This window comes from Talpa occidentalis, unplaced genomic scaffold (genome assembly GCF_014898055.3).
Source record: "Talpa occidentalis isolate TD23 unplaced genomic scaffold, MPIMG_talOcc4v2.1 talOcc4.3, whole genome shotgun sequence".
Taxonomy (NCBI): Eukaryota; Metazoa; Chordata; class Mammalia; order Eulipotyphla; family Talpidae; genus Talpa; species Talpa occidentalis.
In genome coordinates this window covers 84155925-84179150 of record NW_023603184.1, presented here as the reverse complement: position 1 = coordinate 84179150, position 23226 = coordinate 84155925, and the positions used below count along the sequence as shown (strand labels likewise).

Sequence of the window (23226 nt, the reverse complement as noted above, 5' to 3'; positions counted from 1 at the left end):
ATAAAATCTCATCAAGTCAAAAGTGCACAGAAATTAGTAGCTTATTTCTAGGGGTAAAGCCATACATTTTACAGCTAAAGAAAGTTTTTCTATATGCAACATAATAAAAAAAAAAGGAGTACAAATGTTAAAATAATTACATTATGAAAATAAATTTTAAATCTAATCCTGAATAGAGGTTCAATAGATGTAATTTGGTTGGTGAAATAGTCAATTTTAAAGACATCTTTTTAAAAATTGACAATACATGATTTCTCCCCTCATGTGAGGTCTCCCACATTCAGAGCACTCATAGTCAATCAGCATATTGCCTTGTACTCTGTCTCCACCCCTCATGGATCCTTCATGTCAATGGTAAGTTTTATAGGTTTGTAAAGACAACTTCTTAAATGTGACTCCATTCTTTAAGGAAAAGCAAAAAGACAATTCCAAAGCAATGGCTTTTGAGCTTCCTTTTTGTCAATGATTTGATTTTACATTTTTTTAGAAGGTTTTCATGACTGGAAGAATAAGATGGTAAGAACTCCCCATGAATAAGACTGAAAAGTTTACATATTTACAAATGGGAATTGGGCTCCTTTAAAAAAAAAATCAAGTTGGGTCTGTCATGTTTTATTTAAATATTTGGATTAAATTTGAGTATCCTTCAGAGATGGGACAATTTTTACCAACTTGTGTCCATAATTTATTTTTAAGGGGACTTAATGTTAAGTCACTTATGCATGAAACTCAAAGGGAGTAATTGAGAGGAGCTCCTAAAGTTTTAGGTGAAGGGGGTTCCTCTGCTGTGTGTCACTCTGTGCTTGCTAGTAGCTAAGGGAGATACATGAGGGACACAACAATCTCATCATTTGACAAAAGGAAACTCTGCCCCATTTTGTTGTCATAAAGAGCACCAAACATATGGATAATGACAAATTTGTTTCAAAGAGCTCCAGATGATTCCTTCATTTGACTAATTTCTTTAAAAAAGCCAAGCCATGACATTAAATGGTAATTCAGTGGAGATATTTCTGCTGTCAGATAGGCAAGTGAAAGAGATCCTTGGCTTTTTCATAAGAGAGGGGTATCTTTACCTAACTGGACACAAGTTCTGCAGGGAAGCGACAGATGCTTGGTGCCATCATGAGAGATTCACTGGCAGAACCGCATGAATATGAAATAAGTGGTAACACAGCCTGGGCACAGAAGACATTGTTTTTATGTTCTATATTCTTGCTTGCTTTACTGAAGTCATTTCTTTCAATAACCAATCAAAGCTCTCAATAGAAATCTAGGCTGAAATGTCTGACAGCTGGCTAAGGATCCATTATTCTACATTTGTTGAGAGGTGGAGTGTTTCACCCCAAGGATGCACTATCCTACACATAGCAGACAGAACTTAACTGAGAAAACTTAGCTTTCGGGTCAGTGTGTAGGACGTAGCCAGGACTTCTGACTACATTTAGTTTCAGGGGACATACAAGCAGCACTATAAAGTGTGTATATCCCTGGTATATATTCCAATATGGCAACACCCACACATATACACACACATGCATATATTTTAATGACGAAATTATTTAAGCACTAACTTAAAGTCAGGTAAGAGACAATTACCAATCAATGCCGTCCCGTTCTGTCTCCACACACTTACCTTGCAATTGCAAGAGTTTCGAGGCACAGAATTGTTGTTAAGCACTTGTCCTATCACCTTCTTCCTAGGGTTTTAAATCACTGGCCATTTGTTTATAGAGCCCCACTTGCCCAACCTTATTCTTGATTCTGAATACTTAAAAAAGAACATGCAATAAACCACATGTTCTGGCAAAAGAGTATCATGCTGACTTTTGCAGTCGCAAACTCCAGAAGAGATTATTCAGAGAAATCTCTGGAAGCTGACAAGCTTATAAAAGAAATCCCAATAAAAATTTCTGCATTCTGCATATATAACAAAATTACAGCATGTCACTTGCTCTATAAATTGTCACTATTACTACTTGGAGCAGAAGGAAATGTACATATATAAAGATATATGTGCATAATTTCATATTCCCGGAGGAAACTGAAAAATTATGTGCATTAAATAGTGTTTTAATTGCAACATGAAAAACTACATTTAAGCACTGGTTCATGATCTCACAAGGGTAAAGTCAAATGTAAATGCTGCCTAGTAATGGGGGAAGAATGGTCTTTGGAGGCATCCAGACCTGGGTGCCAATTCTAACTACCACTAGCTGAGCCCTCTATTCTCCGAGGTGTAGTTTCCCTGTAAAAAATAGATATATTAAATATCTATTTTTCAGAGTTGTGGGAATTAAAGGAGAATATGCCGCTTGCTATTTTTATTGTCAAATTGTTAAATCAATTAGAAAACTACAGATAGAGACTTGATAGTTCCTCTGTGGCTTACTTAACAACCAGCATTATTAAGATCATGCACTATCTGGTTAGATTTAAGGCTGAAATTCAATATACCTATTTTCAGCCCTCAAATTCTATGATTAACTGAGTAGAAATGAGAGAAGGATGTAAAATTACTCTGCAGGTCAATTTTAGAAAACTACTCTAGAATATATGAGGAACAATATTTCGGCTTGGTAGAGCATTTTTTTAATCTGCTTTCTGATAAATCTATATTCTTTGTCTATACTCGTAAATAATATGCAGTAGGTCCTATAAAGTTTGCTGTACAGAGCAGAGGCTCTGTGCTCTTATGTCATTACCTTGTACTTCTGATATTTTCATTTGCTGTGCCTTCGTGTGTCTACTCCAGCTCTTGGTTTACTCTTTACCCTGGGAAAAACCTGAGATTTGCTTGGGGAGCTAAGACTGCCCTTCTTGCTTTAGCACTGGGTTGAGCACAGTAAGTTCCAGTCGCTGCCTAGATTTGAGCTGCAAAGTCACCAAACGCCTCATAGACTTTCAGGTGTTACCACTAAAAATGCATTTTGTGGGGAAAGATTTTATCTTTTCTACCAACTGAATTTCCATTCTCACTTAGACTTCAAGTTTACCATGTAGAGATGGTGAGAATTCTATTTCCTGAAACTGCAGGTCTGCTCAATCACAGCTTAATGCATTCACATGTCATCCCACATACACTACGATGAGGCTTCAATCTGCTGCAACCAGACTGTCTTCCTGGTCAGGTGAAGGGGAAGTGAACCCTGCAGGGCTTTCAGCTCTACCCCTCTGTTCTTCTGTGCCCTAGGGACTTGAGCTATAAAGACTACTTAGTTCCCTTTTCTACTGGCTTCCAGTTCAATTTGGCTAACAGAAGGATCTGGAAGACAGGGTTCCCTGACTTATCCCCTGCCCAGTTGTCATCAAATCCTTCAGCTCCTATCAGGCAGCTGACTCCACAGCTACCATCTCCGGGTCTCCTCTTGTCCTTAAGCATGGGGGATAGAAATGGCTCTTCCCTGTTGCTATCTCGGGAGCCTAGTACTTTTGCTTGCTGACTTCCCTGACTAGCCCCCATCATTGTAAACAAACACTTACAGAACTAGTAAACAGACAAATGATACCGCTTGGTTCCTGCCATGACCCTGAGCTTTCAATCTCAAGACACCGGGAAAAGTGCCACTCAGGACCAAAGGGCATGGCTTGTTACAGCAGAGGCTATTATAGCAATAGCCGTAGTGAATAAATAGCAAAGTAATAGAATTGCTACTCTTGGTTTATAGGAAACCAACAAATGGATGTATGCCATAAAACAATCAAGGTAAGAATGAAGACTTTAGAAAAAAAATGAAAAAATTTTCCCCAGAAGTCAAATGTAACAGAAGGATATTTTATAATCACATGAAAATACCACAAGCCTACCAAAATTCAGGGGGGTTTTGGCCCTACCATCATTGAAGAATACCATTAAGTGGAGACAGGCAAGATACTGAACTTCAATTTAAAAGCTGAGAAAAAAAATACATATTGATATGAACATAGCACTGCGGTCCACAAAAGCTTGAGTATACTCAAGGCTATAACATCTTGCATTATAGTACCTATAAATATCTGCACAGAGATCTGAGTTTATTTAAATAAGTTCACGGAAAATGTTTTGCCCTATCGTTTCATTCCTCTGATCTTGTCTTCCAAGGAGCCTGAGATCTTCACATGACAATGGGATTCTCGCTTTAATTAAAAATCTTCCCCTGAACTGTCCTCTGATTATGACTCCTGTACGGCCCCAACCCTTCCTATGAGGACAGTGTTCTCAGAATCCTCATTTGCCCAGAGGAACCCTTTTCTTCCCCTCTCAAATGTAATCGTACTCACTGTTCTTAATCTTCTTTCCTCCTTCTCTTCCACTCCCTGCTATTCTCTCAAGGACACCTGGATGGGGAAAAAAAATTGTTCAGCTTGAAATGTACATTGCGATCTCATCCATATTCTGTACCAATTTCCAGAACATAAAATGCCTTTCTGGCAGAGAGTGTTCTAGGATAATTCCTAAAATAGTCCCCTTCACCCTGTGCTTAAAATAAAGCACACCTTGAATGTACTTTTTAAAACAGTGGCATCACACAACTGAAATCAAGAGGCCAAAAATGGGATTCCTCTCTTTCCTACTTGTTTTTGATGAACACAGATTCCCTCGACTGGAAGTATCTGTGAGGAAAGACCAGCTCTGGAATTTGGTAAGGGTGGCATCTGGAAAGTGAAGCACGGATGACCCCAGAGTCAGAGGAAGCCAGAATGTGGATCTCTCATTGGGAATGGCACGGATGACGTCTAGGCTACCACCTTACACAGTGGGTAATAACCATGCACAGAGCCTGTGCTTCAGGGCTTATCACCTCATTGGCCTTCCCTTCCGCCCCCCCACCATGGGTCTATGGCTTCCCTCTACCCTTTGCACTCAGAAGTAATCTTTGAGTAAATGGCGGTAAAAGGTCAACTTCGTCCATTCATTCAGTTTGCAAAGTCCATTCCCCTGACTGAGGCAAACAGATTTGCAGTTACCCCAACTCCTGGCTGTACCGTCTTCAATCAGGATACTCACTATACCCCATGACTCAGCTTCAAAGAACTTTCCCATCTAAAATTAATTAATCCTCCCCATAGCCCTGTGACATAAGGCAGTGTGCTCATCTGCAGGTTGCAAGGAGGAAACTGGGGATGAGGTTATAGGTTGTGCCAAAGGTTATTAAGGTTGTCTGCAGGGGAATAAAATCATAATGCAGTAATCCAGGTTCAGTCTCTCCACCCACTCCAGAATCCAGACCTTTCCCCAGGCTTTGACCATTTTATAATTCCCTAGGCTTCTGTGAAGATATGGACAGAGTCTACACATGAGTCTTTACTAGTAAAAGAAGTATTATGATTTGTTCCTGCTAGATATTTAGTTGTCTTTCCCACAACAACTCAGTATTAGAAGTCATCTCTGTCAAATCTCCAGTCATGATCCCTTGTTAGGTTGATTCAGTAACTTGCAATTCTATGAGATGCAAAGTAGTTTACCCTCATCTTCAGAGGCACAAGCTGGTGTTCAGGGTAACTGCCTGTCCAGACCCATGAACTGGCCAGAACAGAATGAGGGCACAGCCTTGACACCCTCACCTGAACCTTGCTTTTGTAGCTCGCTCCATGTGCCCAGAGCATACATACAGCAAATATTAGACCTTTCTCCCACTGCCAAAGGAAACAGGATTATCTATTTCCAAGAGAGAAGCAAACTTCACCAAATCATGCCATTTTTCCTTTGCTGGTTCCTCCACTTTCTCCTACCTTCACAGGAGGACCTACCCATGGTTTTAGGCTTTTATATTATTTTCATTCACTTTCCTTGGGGCTCACATTCACTCTCACACATTTAACTCCCATTCCTTGATTTCTAAATCACTAGTCCTATCCCTGATCTGAGGAGGCTGGATTGTAAACTGTAATTTTCTGCTATTTTTATATAGTATGAGTCAGAGTAAATGAGTTACTATTCCATTTGGTGAATGACTAGTACTGATAGATGTGAACACTCTAATGCTACAATAATTAAAATAGTGCAGTAGTAGCATACAAGTAGACAGACAAATGAGATATAATCAGACTCAGACACATAGGGGAATTTGTTATATAGTAAAAGTAGCTTCTCAAACCAATGAGTTAAGGATAGACTTTAAGAAAGTGAGTTGGGACAAATATGGCCAGAAATAAAAAAAAGACTTCATACACACCCAATACTATACATACAGACGACAAAGCCATAAAAGTTCCAGACAAGAAAATGTGACAATTGAATGGTATTAGATAATCATAAGGAATTATTGGTGTAATAATACTATAGAGGTTATGTTCTAAAATATCTTTACTTGTTACTGATAGATATATTAATATACTTATAAAGAAATTAATGATATCTAGGCTTTGCTTTAAATATTCTCAAATGAATAGGTAAGATTGGCAAACTCTTACAAATTATTAAAGCTGGCTATTGGGTACATGTGCTACCTTTTACTATTATCTCTCACTTATGTGTACCTAACATTTCCCATAATAAAACAATTTTTAAGTTCTAGAAAAAAATATGGGTGATTACCCTGAAGTTAAGATCTTCTAACTATAATTTAGAACCCAAAATATTTGATTATCAATTATATTAACAATAACTTCTACAAGTTCACCATAAGCAAAGTCAAGAAATAAGGAACAACCTGAGGAGAATATTTTCAATTTATGTCACAAACAATGGGTATTTTTCAATATGGGAAGGACAGCTAGAAATTAATAAGAAAATTATCAGCAACCCAACAGAAAAATTGACAAAGGACATTAAAAGACTTTTCATAGATAAGTGACTCTCAAACATGAGAAAAATTTAAATAGGGGGAAAGCAAATTAAAGCCATGTAACTTCAGGATTTTGACCAGTTTAACAAGTAAAAATGTTTTCTAACACATTCTTTTGAGGAAACCATGGAAAACAGGCATTTTCTAATATTTCCAGTGGGATTATAACCCCTAAGGAGCAAATCAGTATTAAAATTTCAAATGCATTTACCCTTAACACCAAATCTCACTTCTGGGAATTTTTTCCACAGGCAGAGCTGCATGCACGAAGATATACTGCCAAGATGTTCATTGCAGCACTGTTTGCAATACCAAATGATCCAAAAGCACGTAAGTATCCATCAGAGTGTGTATATATATATATAATTATACACAATGTAATATGTAGTCATTAAAAAAAGAATGTTCTCTATATGCAAATGAAAAGACTTCTGGAAGATATGTATGTATGATTAGAGGGATCTATTCATATAATCTTGTACACATAAATATGTCATCATTTGTGTTGAGGTAACAAAATACTGTATTTAGTTATATATGCATAAAAATAGTATGTAGGAAATTAATGAAAATGATGACATGCAGTTGGAAGGTCAGGTGCAAAAAATATAGTGTAAAGGAACAGACCTGGTACCTCTGGGTCTCTTTTTCATCAGAAAAGGACAGAAGTCAGAGGGAGTTGTCTCAGAATGTACTTCATTTTTTTGTTTTGATCCATTTAATAAATTTTTTAACTTATTAAAAAATTTGAAAAAACAGTTCTATTGGCCCCATAGTTTATTTAAACATCTACCATATAATTAAAGGCCACTAACTCTCTTTAATGGTCCAGGAGGTTGGAAAATCCAAAGAACTTTTTTATTTGGCTTTGAAATGTATCAGTTGGATGGCGGTACCAGTCAATTCACCATCCTAATGACATTTTGCAAATTCCATTGGTAAGATCCCCTGAGATATTAGTAGGAACACAGTCTCAGAAGTCTTTAATAAAAGCAGATTAAGAATGTAGATAAGGCAGCTAAATGGCCAGGAAGCATTGCCTTCCTTCAGAATAGAATCATTTATCAAAATATAAATAGTAACTTGAAAAAAAAAGTCTATCCATTCAAGTATATTGTGATTTGTTGACTATTAACAATACACCTCTCTTACCCTATAGGCAAATAGAGCTATTATTTTCAACCCCAAGGAGGATGACCACATGCCAGACCTCAGATTCCATGTTTACAAGGATCTTTCTAAATATGTCAAAGATAATGTTACCTGCCTTTAAAATTGCCATGAAAACTGTCTGCATAAAAATAACATGATATATATAATTTTGACAAATACCAAAAAAAAAAGTTTATATACAGTCATTAGCCCACAATGTTTTACCTGCCCTAAATGAATGATTTCTTAGGTCCTTTGAAATATGAGAACTAGTGCAACAGTGCCCAGGGCCCCATTTGAGTTTCTGAGACCCCAAATTTCACACATTTGAGCAGACAAAGGAGGAGGCTGATCAGGCTCACCTGTAGCCCCAACATGAGGTCTCCATGATAAGTGGGGCTATAACCCATTCCCACCAAAACAGATGCTGTCATTCCTTGTGTTTAGAAAATAAAGGGGGAAGTTCCTGCTATTTGGCTGAGTGACCACCTAAATATTTTTGCCAAGTCTGGGCTGTTTCTCAGCATTTCTGCTTTCTTCATGTTGAATCAAATGCTAAGTTAGTGCAAACACTGGGCAAATTACCTCCCCACTCCTCAATTTCCTCAATGTAGAAAGGAGATAATAAAATGACCTCAGGTGCGTGAGTCAACATGTCTCAAGCACTTAGAATAATGTCTGAGATGATAGGACAAAGTCAGTAATTAGTTACCCACATGTATCACCACAGAGTGTGTTTAAAAAACTCTATGGAGCCAGCTTACCTGTCCTACCTCCTGAGAAGTTAGAGAGTAAATTATCCACCACCATTTTTCTTTGACTAATTAGCATGGTACACATGGAAATTATTTACTTTCATAACTTCCATTTACTAGTGCTGAATGATTTACATAATCCTATAGCTAGGAGGTCCCAGGACTACATTCCTTTCTTTGGCAAATTTGTATGTCTTCTTCCAAAGGCAGTGTTTGTTCATCACATCTTGTCTGAGAAATGACTTCAGGCTAGGGCTCGGCAGAGAATGTCAATCCCTTTCCCCAACCTCTGTGCAAGCACTTGGAACACCAGGCAGCAGAGGAAGACACTGCACACAAAGGAAGAATCAACCAGCCCACGGCTAGTTGGTTCTGAACCCCAAGGAGGTTCAGAAGAGACACCGAGTGCGGTCTATTTACAAATAGGGAAACAGTGATGTCTCCAGGTATTTATAACTGGCAGTTTAAAAGTTTAAACTGTTTGTCTCTCCTTAACACTATCCAAGCAGGAGAACAAAAGTATTTGGGAATGCTGCACCCAGGATGAGACCATTTAGAGCATTCCAAAATGCTCCCCCAAATCATCTGCTCCTAGGGGGGAAAAGATCCATGTCCCTCATAGAAAAATGAGAGAAGAAACATTTTCTTGGCTAACCACTTGAAAATATAGCTTTGCCACGCTTAAAAACTTCAACCATTATTTCTTTCCTTATACTTACCTCATTTAAAATGCACATTTTCATTAATTTCATAAAATGTAATTTATACACTCTAAACAGACTAAAACATCCACAGTTAATACTCCTTTATCTGCAGAGGATACATGCCAGACCCCCAGTGGATGCCTTGAAATCATGACAGTGCTGAACCCAACTATAGGTTTTGTTCCTATACACACCTATGAAAAAGTTCAATTTAAAAATTCAGCACAGGGCCTCCCCGGTGGCGCAGCGGTTGAGCGCTGGGTTGCGAACCTGCCCGCGGCCTCTGCGGCGCCGGTTCGATCCCCGGCTGCTCCCCGGCCACCGGAGGAGGGTCCCGCATGGCGCGCAGACCTCTCCTGCCGCCCGCTGCTCCCCTCAGCAGTGTACTTTGGTCCTTCTGCCTGCTCTGCTCCCCGCTCTGGCTCTGGTGAATTCTCTCACCCTCCCGCGCTTCTGACTGTACCCAGTGCATGTATAAACAAAAAAAACAAACAGATAAATAAATAAATAAACATGCCTCTATTAAAAAAAATAAATAAATAAAATAAAAATTCAGCACAGTAGAGATTAACACCACCAATGAAACAATTATAATAATATACTGGAATAAAGTTTGAGTGTGGTCTCTCTCAAACGTCTTATTGCACAGAATATTTTTGTTTCTCAGTTGACTACAAGTAACTCAAACTGCAGAAAACAAAAGCGAGGTTCAGGGGTGATTATCGTATTTAGTATTCCAGTCAACATTTACAAAGCACCTACTATCTACCAGGAATCCTTACATACACTGCTGTAGCTTCAGGCCCTAAAGTTTCCCACTCTTGGAGGTTTGAACTTCCAAGGATTTGCAAGTGGGTTCCTCCCTGCACATCATGCAGAATAAATTCCTTTTTAAGGTAGTATTTATTGCTAGCTTATAGGTGTCAGGCACCTAACACTAGCAATTCATTTAATTCTCACAAGACCACTGTGAGGTGAGTGCTATTTATCCCTACTTTACAGATGAGGAACTGAAGGTTTAAAGAAAGAGTAACTTACTCAAAGCTATAAAACTAGTAAAGCATGGACAGAATTTAAATTCAGGTCCAATTCTTAACTTTTCCATCTTAATCCCTACACTATACTGCCTTTGAAACTTCCTTGCTCTGATGGACCTATTGGGTGTATAATAGTCTCTTCTGCATTTCCCTTGATTTGCTGTGATTCTCATCTTTCTGTACAATGCCTTTTGAGCATCTAGAAAATGATCACTTTAAAAACAATTGTATCAAGTCATAGGATCATGGCAGAGCCAGCTAAAAAATGACAGCCATTTGTACATAAATATTTAAATATATGCACTCCACTTAGTGTATTATTCAAATTCTGGGCTTACAGAAGAAAGGTTTCCAGAACATACCAGCTGCTTCATTTTGTGCTCTCAATGGTTCTCACCCAAACAAGACTCAAAGGACCCATTTTCCAAATCAGCTTCCTTACATTTACACCTGGTCATTGATGTCATTCGCCTTCTTTTCCGTCAATCCCTGAACTGACTAGGGAGAAACAATTTGAATTCTCTCTCCCTAATTGCTTCCTTTCCTTTTCCCCAAACCTTGCACTTTTCCCCCTTAAGCCACCCTAAGCTAAAATCATAATTCAGTGAAGAGAGTGTGATTAAGCAATTATGAACCGGCTCAGGGAGTAGCTCTAATTGCTAGAATCAGAGAGACTGTCCCGGCCGGCTAGAGGGAGGGCGGGCTGGCCTGGAACACTGGCTCCCTGTCCAGAGGCGGGTGCCAGCAGATGGCAATCGCTGCTGCTGCTTTTCCAGGTTAATGTGAGATTGTTCAGGTTTGGAGTTTCAAACCCTAATTGTTTTCTTCAATGATATCTTTAATCGACCTGCCGAAAAATTCTTATTTTTGATCCCCAAATGCCCCACAAGTCCATGCAACCGGTCAGAGACCATGGCATCAGTCCTTCAAAGGGAAAGAGTGTGTGAGGAAAGGAAAGCCCCTGCTGCCTGTTCTTGCCATGCTCAAGCTCCCTGCAGGCAGGAGTAATCTGTCATCTCCAACCAAGGGTGTGGCACGGAGCAGAGGCCCAGGTGTTTGCTGAATACTGTAGAAAGCAGGTGTGAAAGTAAAGTCACATTTTTCTGTAAGGAGCCTTTTATGGAACAGTGGATTAAAGAAAAAGATTACTTGCATGGGAGATGTGCACAGCACACACTACACAGAAATGAGTTCTGAAAAGACAGATGTTTGTGAGTGTTGTCACCTGGCTGATGCTCAGGACATGCTTATGGCAGTGATGACCTGACTTCTCACCATTAGAACAGTCACTGGCTAGACGTCTTTATGAGAAAGAGGGAAAAGAGAAGTATCAAACTGACATGGAATTAGGAGCGTCCATGAGGAAAACATCAGCAATAGCAAAAGTCAACATTCAAACAAGCTTGATTTGGTTATGAAATCCTTCAAGGAAAATTCCAGGGTCCCAGAAATCCAATACCTTAGTAAGATCTACTAGGGGGAGAAAAAGCTGCCCCAAGAATTCCTTTGGGTTCACTGGGCCTGCAGGGAAGAGCTAAGGAAACATGGCAGTGTTACACACAGGAAGCCTAGTCACACACTGGTGAACTTGCCCCATGCATGTGGCTTCCCTGTGTACGGATAGCTACACTGAGCACTAGGTTAAAAATGTCATGGGTTGGCATCATCAATCCAAATGTATCTTTGGGGATTTTCTTAGCCAAGAAAGTATTAAACTTCCAAAATTGGAGATATGTATATTTTAATGTAATAAACACTCTTGAATACCTACTATGCATTATGAGTAGCTAAAATAAAATGTAAGACATGATCCATGCCCTAGTGACATGAATATAGTGACAGAGGCCGTCATGTATGAAGAGCAAACATGGCTATGGGAGGATGGGCCCTGCAGCGTTACATTTTTCGAGACATGCTATTGATTCCTAGAGCTTGTGGCAGGCATAGAAATAAATTATTTCTGCTGAAACCATGCAAGGATGTTCACAGAAATAAGCAAATCTGGCAGAGGTGGGGGAACCTGCAGATACTTATTTTGACCAAGTAGTGGAAATATCTCAGGAAAAACTTTTTTTAAAAAAGAAAAGAGGCCTGTTAGCTGAGATTTCCACAGATATCATCAGAACACAGGAAGGGGCGGAGACACATGCTTTCATCTTGCTGAGGCTTTGTCTACATAAACTACAGACTTCGTAGCCTAGAACTTAAGAGACTAACTTCCCTCTCCCCATTCTTCAGAAATCTCCCCCTTACAACAAAACTCAATTCTTCCAGAAGCATAAGTTAGACTGGATATGTCAAAGCTCACCAGCTTACCGTTACAAACTAAATCTCCAGGGTAGTGAGAAGTACCCAGCACATCCCTGGCCCCCTAGTCAAAGTCTATCACAACATGTTACCTTATTTTCAAAATAAAATAAATTTCACTTACGTGAGAAAGAATTTGCCATACACTAACCAACTCTCCTCTAGTAGATATAACATAATAACAGAACATATTTTCAGGGAACACAATTGACTAGGGAAAAGTTGAATGCAAATCTATGGGCAGTTAAGATACATGATCTCTTGAAGCCAGCAAAGGGCTCCTCTGCTATTTTGGGCTAAGGAATGTCCTCTGTGAACCCCCTTGTATTTCTGAGTCTGGGCAGTGTCCTCCCCCACAGAGTGGAAAAAAGGTTACACTGACTTGGGGACTGATGGCTAGACTCACAGTCCAACTGGTAGAGAACTGAGTTCCACTTGAATTATTTTATTTTGCAAGAGAGCATCTCACCAAGCAACTTGTTCACCCAGCTTCTAAGGTCTCCCACGCCCATTTTAAATCCTAGAATTTCAGACTTGCTTTGTGAGCATGTCAGAAGTTCAAGTAGTCTTCTAATAATTTAACGACCTCTATTGCCAGCACACCAAAACTAGTAGATTCTTGGAGAATATCACAGATCAAATTCTATTAAACAAGTTCATTTGAAGTACCCACTCTGTGGTCAGCACTGTGATAACCACAGGAATTTTAAAAAGAAAAATCTTTGACCTAAAGAACTAATGATACTAGACACCACACATGAAATGACTGATGTAAGCACAGAGTATGAATAATAATTCAATGACTGCTATATGCTACAACAAGCAATAGTAATCCATTATTATGTAAGAACAAAATCTGATAAGGGAAAATTGCTTAAATAAAGTTCATATATTTTTCATATATTTCCTTTCTTAGCACTATTTTTAAAGATTTATTTTAATTTATGCATACAAGAGCTGGGGTGTAGGCCAGAGGTGCAGGGGTAGGGTGAGAGGATTCACCAGGGACAGAGTGGGGAGCAGATCAGGCAGATCTACTGAAATACACTGTTGAGGGGAGCAGTGGGCAAGACAGGAGAGGTCTGCTGCACTATGTGGGTCACCTTCCTTGTCAGGGATCAAACTCATGCTGCAGTGGTGGGTGATAGCTTGACAGGAGACTTAACCCCTGTGCCACCAGGGAGGCCCCCATTCATGTGTTTCTTTTGATTTTCACAAAAGCACACCCAGGTAGGCAAGAAAGATATTGTATTATTAGCCCCATTTTACAGATGAGTAAACTGTGACCTAAAAAGAGTCAATGGGCTTAGCTGAGAGCATTTAGCCAATACGCAGCATTCTGGGACCCCAGTCCTAGTGCTGTCTCCCAGTTCTGTAACTTTGCCGCCTCGTTGCTAAATGCCACAGGAAGGAGAAGAGTGAGTGGGGGAGTGCTAGAAAGGGGAGTGTAAAGGCTGGTGACGAAAAGGACGTGATATCTGCATACAAGGAAGACATAGAGATGGGCAAAGAGCACAACCATGGGCTTAGAGAGGGACTTACTGAAATGGCACGTATACAGGCATCCCTCATTTTACTGCACTTTGCTTTATTGTGCTTCACAGATACTGCCTGTGTTTTACAAATTGAAGGCCTGTGGTAACCTGCGTTGAGCAAGTGCTCATTTTGTGTCTGTGTCACACTTAATTAAGGTATGTCTATTATTTTGTAGACACAATGCTATTGCACACTTAGTAGACTATGGTAGAGTGTAAACATAACTTTTATATGCACTGGGAAACCAGAAAATTTGTCTGACTCACTTTATTGCAATATTTGCTTTGTTGTGGTGGTCTGAAATCAACCCCACAGTATCTCCGAAGTGAGCCTGAACCAGTGTCAGAAGGAAGTGGGAAATCAAGTTTAATCAGAAAATTAAATAATCATGGAACTTTGAGAGAGAATAGAGAATTGAGTTTTGATCTTTTCAAAGAGCCAGACTACTTTTTGAAGGAGACTGACATGGTCAATACGGGGTTTGAGCAAGAGGATGTGGTCTTGGGACAGGAGAGGGGGAAGACAGTGGGAGCTGTGGGGTGTAGAGTGGGTTTCTGGAACTATAGCGGGGTCGGTCCAGCTCTGAGATGTTGAGACTGGTGTGCTCTGCAAAATCCATTTCATTTGGATATCACTGAACAACACAACAGCAAATATAAAAATACTCTGTTTATAAGGTACAGGGCATATAAAAGAATGTCATGAACTTTGAATAAATATATGATGTATTAAGCCACTTTCAGTTGACTGACTTAAAACTTGTAAGGTGTCTCCTTACACATCTCCAGAAATCGGGACTAACAAAAATAAAATTAGCTGCATTTTCAGGCCTGGGTTAAGTGCGACTCCCTGCATCAGTTAGCCTGTCATCAGGATAGACTAGAGGTGTTCCTGCAGGCCAACTGGAGTTCAATAGATGAAGGGGATTTGCATGGGGTAGGGTGTGGAGGAGGAGGAGGCATTCTGGGTTCCTGACTCACAGTTAAATGAGATTAGATCTCATTTTTATAAGTTCACTTTTACTAGGGCATTTTACAAAATTTCCTTTGCATAAAGGGTTCCATAACTTAAAACATCTGAAGAGCCCCTGATCTAGTCCAATTCCAGCCACAAGCAAATGAGGAAATAGAATAGAGATGAAGAAACTGGTTCAAGGTCACAGAGCAGGTGAAGTCACTTGAGGGACAATTTCAACAGCTCCAACTTGAAACTGAACAAACTTTCGCAGAGCAAAGGAAAACAACAAAATGAAAAGAATACACATAGGATGGGAGAAAATATATGCAAACAATTATCTAATAAGGAGTTAATATCCAAAACATATTAAAAACGTATACAACTCAGTAGTAAATAATAATAGTAACAACCAAATTAAAACTGGGCTAAGAATTTCAATACACATTTTTCCAAAACCAATATATAAATGACCAACAGGTACATGAAGAGATGCTACACATCAGAGCATCAGAGAAATATAAATTAAAAACAGGTACCACCTCACTTCTGTTATAAATGTCTGTCATCTAAAAGACAAGAGATACATGCTGGTGGAGATGTGGAGAAAAGGAAACCTTTGTGCACTGTTGGTGGAAATATACAGTGGTACAGTCATTATGGATAACAGTATGAAGGTTCCTCAAAAACCATCATCTCTGATTTTCTCCATCAATCTCACTTTTGGGTATATATGCAAAGGAAATTAGGATCTCCAAGGAGATAGCCACCTCACTGCAATATTATCACAGCCATTCACAATAGCCAAGACACAGAAACAACCTAAGTTTCTGTTAAAAGAGAAATGAATTTTTTTTAAATGTGGCACATATTTGCTTGGTACGTATATGTGGAATATTATTCAATCATAAAAATAGAAAGAAATCCTTCCATTTGTGACAATATGAAAGAGCCTAGAGCGCATGGTGCTACGTGAAAATAAGCCAAACACAGAGACAAATACTGTATGGTATGGTATCACTTATAAATAGAAACCAACAATGTCAAAATTATAGAACCAGAAGAGTAAAATAGTAGTCCCCAGGGGTTGGGGGCGGAAGAAATAAGGAAATACTGGTCAGAAGGTACAAACATTCAGTTATAAGTTCTGGGATACTAACGTGCACATGGAGACTATAGTTAATATTACTGTATTTTATACTTGAAATTTGCTAATAGATCTCAAGGGTTCTCACACACTTACCCCTCTGCCCCCCCCCCCACAAATCCAAGATAATATATAAGGAGATGAATGTGTTAATTTGTGGGAATCATTTCACAATATATACATATATCAAATCATTACATTGTACAACCTATCATTGTATATAAAAATCAACAAAACAGTTATCTCAATAAAGCTAAGAGGGAAAGTTCATGCAACTGAACTCAGGAAACAAAAAAGATTTGATGTCCTCTGAATAGGGACCACAATTCCCGCCAGACTTTTACTGAGCCTGTGGAAGAAGGAGCCAGTCCCCTGGTGCCCTAAACAAACCAGCACAGGCAGTGGGGACAGCAGATGAGGACACGGGACATCCTGCCCAGGCTCAGCCAGGCTGGGCCTCAGAGCAGTGGCTCATGCCTGAAGCTTGTTGGGCTATTAGCTTCCTGACAACAAATAAAATGTAGGATGCCTCTGACTAATTTATTGCAATACTTGCTCTTCCTCTCACCTTGGTCCCCTTTTGGAAACTAACACTATAGTGGGGGGAAAAAAACCCTTCTAATATCACCACCAACAAAAAACCACCTTAAGAAGATGGATGTGTGTGCCCTGGGAAAGATAAAGTCTGGTAGGTTTGGAATTCTCACTCTTACCAAAGAATTATGACCCAGAAGCAGAGAATCATTAAGTCTACTGGTTTTACTTGTATAACAGCATATAATGTTGTACCTGCTGCTGCGTCGGCCACTGAATCAGGAAGTTGAGGGGGAAAGCCCAGCAGAGCCCTAGTAAATCTGTCCTTTTGTATTCGGGTTATAAAAATGTATTGCTCTCGCTTTTTCACACAGAGTGTACGATCTCCATGACTGTGTTGATTGAGACAGACAAAATGTCTTTGCCACAACTAGAGTATTTCTCTTCTTTGATAGCAAACACTGACTAAACCCGCCCAGGGACGAGTAAACAGACCAGAACTCACCTTCTTGCAATTACAATGGGACAGACTTTCCAATTCTGGTATTCCCTTTCCCTTTCCTTAGTGTCAGAAATAAAGGTTATTGAATTCTATAAAAAATTTCTACAAGAGATAGAGTCATTTCCACTTTAACTTGGGTTGCAATATTTCTTACCCATTTTGTGAATTACATAAATGAAAAAGAACTCCTAAAATAACTATGCTACTGCTTATAAGTTTAAGGGAATGGAGGTGAATACAGGTGATAGCCAAAGCCTTCCGGCAAAATGAGCTGTCCCCAGGCGGGACAGCAGGTGGCTGCTACAGGATGGAGCATGCTGCGGGACTGTGACTTTGCAATGGCTTGGGTGGCGAGAGATATCTCCAAAAGAGACTGAAGCTACAAATGAAAAACAGGCCTTTCTGAACTGGTCTAAATCCTCAATATCCAGAATGCCCATTTTAAATCAAACTGATCTTTCCTATACAAGCCAACACTGCAAACAAATACATCCCAGTTAGAAATCGAGGGGAAAAATGGTCCATGATATTTGTGCTGATCTATGCAACAGAGCCTGTGTTTTTAATCACCACTGTCAGGAATATAAAATCTTCTTAAAAATAAGTTACGCAGCTCTCTGTGCTTCATGAGCAATTCACCCACGTGAATGCTCCAGGATTTACCATAGTTTTGGCATGTCAGCTGGCTGCTGAGAGTTCTTAAGATGGGTGGATTCGGTTTGAGAGGTAAAATATCTTGTGTTGCCTTTGAAAGTCATCTGCATAATTGCAGAGCTTTCTAATCCCCACGAAGACCCATAATTATGCCAGGAGAAATTGAGGCTCTCTAGTCCCTGGTCCAGTAACTTGATGCACAAACTTCCCTTTGAGTTCTTCCTGAACAGACCACTTAGGCATCGCGGTGGAAAGGAAAGCAGACCCCCTGGCATGCACAGCTCCCTCCTACCATCCACTAGTCCATGAAATCCCTGCATAAAGTTGTGATTTCCTTTATTCTCCTACAAACTAGGGAATTTACAAATTGGTTAATAAACAAACAGTAATTCCCTGCCTACTGTGTAGCCAGACTAGAAAGAAATTGATATATGTACATACACTTTTATTTTTGTGCTGGGTAAGAAAAGTAATTTCCATCCCGCTGAGCTCTGAAGGGCTGTCTTTCCACCCTTTGGGGAAGGTGGAAAGCATGCTTTGTGCAGACAGGTCTAAACTTTGACAGATTTATTGACAAGACCTACTGGTGAGGGTAAATGCAAGAATACACCACTTGTTAAGAGAAGACTGCATACCACCGACAGGCTTCCCGGACCTCATGAAACAGTTGCCTGGCTTAGAAGATCATGTCCACAGTGTAGCAGTATCAGGAGGAAAGTATTAAAGGTGTTTCTCAAGTTTAAAGGAAAAAAAAGTTTCCAAAGCAAGCCAGTTAGCCCCAGTGTCTGTCTGAAGTTACCAGGTACCAAGTTACCAAGTTACCAGTCTGACAGACTCTACTCTGAAACAGGACACAGCTTCTCTCTGACTGTGTCGCTTTTGTTGGGTTGTCACTAGCTAAAGGACAGGGTGCACAGGAAATACTTCTTAGTCTCACTTGAGGCAAGCAAGGGTTAAAATGATAGAAAACTGAGTTAATTGTGCACTGACCTCTAGATCATAGCAGTGACAAGATGATCTATTTATAATAACTCACATTTGCAAAAGATGAAAAAACAAATATTCAAGCTCTGAGATCATTTGATGGTAGAAGGAAAGAACAACCAAGCATTGTCTACATGTTGCATTTGATATAAAAAGGCTATGCTGGGAGCCTAATTCCTTCTCTGCCCGAGTACTGAAATTTCTAGCTTCTCCATGGAAAAGACGTTATTTTCAAGCTTTAGCTTATCCTGGATTTATTTTTTTAAAACATTTATTTATTTATTTATTTATTTATACAAGAACTGGGGTACAGGCCAGATGCGTGGGAAGATTCACCAGAGACAGAGCGGGGAGCAGAACAGGCAGACTGACAAAATACGCTGCTGAGGGGAGCAGCGGCAAGACAGGAGAGGTCTGCCGAGGGACCCTCGCCTGCCAGCCAGGATCGAACCCGCGCTGCAGAGGCTGCAGACAGCTTCACAGCGCTGCACTTGATCAACTGCCTGGGCCACCCGGGGAGGCCCCTTATCCTGGATTTAAATGGAGTCAGGAAAACCTGGTTCCAATCCTGAATTTAAGGCTCTGATCAATACTGTTAGGATTGATTTAGCCTAGGCAAGTTGCTTCACTCCTTAGAATCCTAGTTTTGTCATTGATAAATCACTAAGATTTAAATTTCAAAGCCCTAGTGAGAAATAAGATATAGAAGTAAATGAATTGTTATAAAGTATGTTTCACAATGCCTAGCAAATAGTATGTACCTCGATAAATGTTTTCTTTCTGGTTTTTTCACTTTAGATTGTAGCATAGAAACACTTGGGAGGAAGGAGATAGTGCCAGGTATTGTAAGAAGCCGGCATCATGAATTTTGTTGTTGGCAGATTTAGCTGAACCACTATCAGGCATGTAAAGAGGCACTGAGGACCGTCTACTGAAGTCACTCGTTGTAAGGAAGGTGGAATGAAATGCCCAACAGGCATGAGATTTGTTCACAGAGCATCGGCCATCTTCTCCAACCCCTTGCAGATCCAATAGCAAAGCATCCTGCTGTTGACTCCCACAATGTCTGCCTTCTAAGCCAAAAAGCAATGCATGAATTATTTCCTCGCTCATGGTCATCTGTAGCCATTATCTGTACAAAAAGCAACACTACTGTTTTCCAAAGTAACAAGGTGAAGGGGAATAAAAGGCAGATGGAAGAACAGCTAAGGTACCCAATTATAATAAACATCTCTCCTTCCTGCCAGGACATTAAAAACAGAATTCCAGCCAGCTTTGGAGGTTACTGTCTTAGCCAACTGGCTATATATGTGATGGAAACAGAGATCAAACAGTAGAAAATTAAAAGCTTTTCCCCACCAAATGGGGAGTGGTCAGAAATCAATTTGGAGGAACCACCATTGAAGTGTTCCAGGGTTAGTCTCTGAATTATCATGCAGTGTTGACTGCATTTACTCAGCTCACATCCTTGGGGGCCATTCAACTATGGATGCTGCCAATTCCACCTGCAACCTAGAAAAAAAAAACAAAAACCCAGCCTATTCACATTTTGGTTTCTTAGCTCTCCACATGTAATAACTGAAACACCATTTTCATCCTCTAGAAAATGCAAACACAGCTGAATTAATTCACTTCCAATTTTCTCACACAATTCAACAAAGGATGAAAGCAGAAGAGATATTTCAAAAGTAAGGATGATTGGAAGTCTCAGGGCATGAGGCTATTGGTGTGTGAGATAAAGTCTCTTTTTATTAAAGTTGTTATTTGTTTACAGCATATGTACTATCCTAATTTCATTGTTCTTCAGATATGCATCCTTTATGGCTGCACTGACTTTTTTTTTTTAAAGATTTATTTATTTATACAAGATTGATTGATTGATACAAGCACTGGGTACAGTCAGAAGCGCGGGAGGGTGAGAAAATTCACCAGAGCCAGAGCGGGAAGCAGAGCAGGCAAAAGGACTGAAGTACACTGCTGAGGGGAGCAGCGGGCGGCAGGAGAGGTCTGCGCGCCATGTGGGACCCTCCTCCGGTGGCCGGGGAGCAGCCGGGGATCGAGCCGGCGCTGCAGGGGCTGCGGGCAGCTTCGCAACCCAGCGCTCAGCCGCTGCGCCACCGGGGAGGCCCTGCATTGAACTTTTTTTAAGGTAATAATACGGCTGCCTTCCTAAGGACTTGTGATCACGTGATTAGCCTGGATGCCCCAGCAACCCAAAAATTAGACATGATTTGAAAGCATGAGTCGAAATGATTGTGGCAAGGGCAAAAACATCAGTAGTTTGCATGATGAACTGCAAGTCACAGAGCTAGGAAGTAGCAAAGTCAGGCAGAAGGGCCTAACAGACCAGATCTGGATTCCAGGCACAGCATATTCATCAATGGAGGCTTTTCCCCTTTCTTGGAATACCTTTCCATCCTTTCTAAAACTATCCATCAACTCTTTAATTTTCAAGGCCCAGCTCAAATGCTACTTGCCTGATCTCACTCCCAGGCTACTGTCTGTTCTCTTGGACTTATCTTTACTAGGTATCCTATACTATACTAATATTACATTATACCATTGTATGTTCCAAATATGCTGTGTTTAGTCCTTAGTATACAAATATAATACACAGACATATGTACTATCAGAGTATTAAATAATCTTTCTATTAGATAATAAACATTTTGATGGCAGGAATCATGTCCCAATTATTAAGTACTGTATCACACACTGAAGATTCACAAGTAAATCTCTTTGAATTTTAATGAATGAAGGTGCGGATCAGTAAGAGTTTGTAAGCAGAAAAGAATGAAGTGATTAGTAAGGCCTAGGATGGGTAAGCAAAGGTGAAGTATTGCCAAATAAATCTTCCATCTTTTGTGACATGGTTTCCAGGCTATTAAATCAGAAATTTTGTATACAACCTGGATTTTGGCAAGACAATATATAAATTTGTTTCTTCCTGTGGAAATAACAGAAAATTATGAGTTGCCAAGTAATTTTTTAATAGCCTAAATGGCGCGCAGACCTCTCCTGCCACACCCACTGCTCCCCTCCGTAGTGTGTTTCGTCAGTCTGCCTGTTCTGTTCCCCGCTCTGCCTCTGGTGAATTCTCTCACCCTCCTGCGCTTCTGACTGTACCCAGTGCTTGATTAAATAAATAAATCTTTAAAAAAAAAAACAGAAAAACTTCTGTCTTAATTAGAATGGTTGAGAGAGCAATACTTGCTTTCCAGAGAAGGGAAAACATTGTTGGAGGGGGAAATTGCTAACTTTTCAAATAGCTGGAAAGAAAGGAAAAAGTTCCTTCTCAGAACTTTACAGGGAGACTGATTCGGGGGTCAAGTTTTGAAAGGCCTGGCAAGGGCATTAACTGCCTGAGAACAGCCCTACTGATAGAATTATTCAAGTAGAGGGTTGACCAGCCATGAATGGAGAGGCCATGAAATGAATGTCTGCACATGTACAACTGGTTCTCTGCAGGAAGGGCCTTGAAGTCCCTTTCAATTCTTGAATCTTCATTGGAAGGGATGGACACAATCCCATACTGCATTGACCTGGACTTGAAATCACCTTTCCAAGGAGACCTTTGCCCTTGCAAATCCATAGATGTGCTTGGGCAGCTTTTGTGGCTGAGGATGTCTGGTCTGAGTGAGGATCCTGCTGATGACACCTTAATGTAAGGAAGCGTATGGAAAATGAGATCGAAATGAGCAAAAAAAAGGGCAAGAGTAGAAAAAGAGACTGCAAGCTATAAAGCAAGGAGTTTGGCTGAAGACAACTAGCTCAGAAGGGAGGGGAAATCACCATGCTATGAGTTCCCATGCAGATCACTGGTTTTTAGTGTGGATCCTGGAAAGAACCCATGGAGCAAATTTCAGTGGTGGAGTATTCACTCCTTAAATCAGAACAATCACTCCTTCAGCATCAATGGCTCCAATGTTCTCATAGCTCTCAATAGAGGAGAAGAGAAAGAATATATATATATTTAAAACCTTCCCTTGGGATGCACATGTTACTGCAAACATGGCTTTTCTTGAGTCCCATTTTCCTGCTTCCCACACTCCACACACAGATACAACAACAAAAATACAGGCTGGGAATAAGGGACCAAAAGAAAAATCAACTAAGAAAATAGTATTCACATAAGGAATGAGAAAAACAGAATTCCTACCCTTGAGTTATAAAAGCTGAAAGGTAAGGGGTAT

At 40.0% G+C, this 23226-nt stretch overlaps 1 protein-coding gene and 1 long non-coding RNA gene across 3 annotated transcripts in view; one reads left to right on the top strand and one right to left on the bottom strand.

Moving 5' to 3' along the window:
• The window catches only part of LOC129146630 (uncharacterized), a 116687-nt gene extending 109596 nt beyond the window's left edge, over window positions 1-7091 (top strand). Inside the window, exons 3-4 of the long non-coding RNA XR_008553555.1 lie at window positions 4574-4740; window positions 7019-7091. This is a non-coding gene — a long non-coding RNA (uncharacterized LOC129146630). The remainder of the gene's footprint in view (window positions 1-4573; window positions 4741-7018) is intronic.
• Window positions 1-23226, bottom strand: part of LYPD6B (LY6/PLAUR domain containing 6B) — a 162142-nt gene that overhangs the window by 15153 nt on the left and 123763 nt on the right. For both annotated transcript variants that reach the window (XM_037523313.2, XM_037523314.2), the window contains one exon: window positions 4261-4317. The gene's annotated coding sequence lies outside the window, so the exon portion shown is untranslated. The remainder of the gene's footprint in view (window positions 1-4260; window positions 4318-23226) is intronic.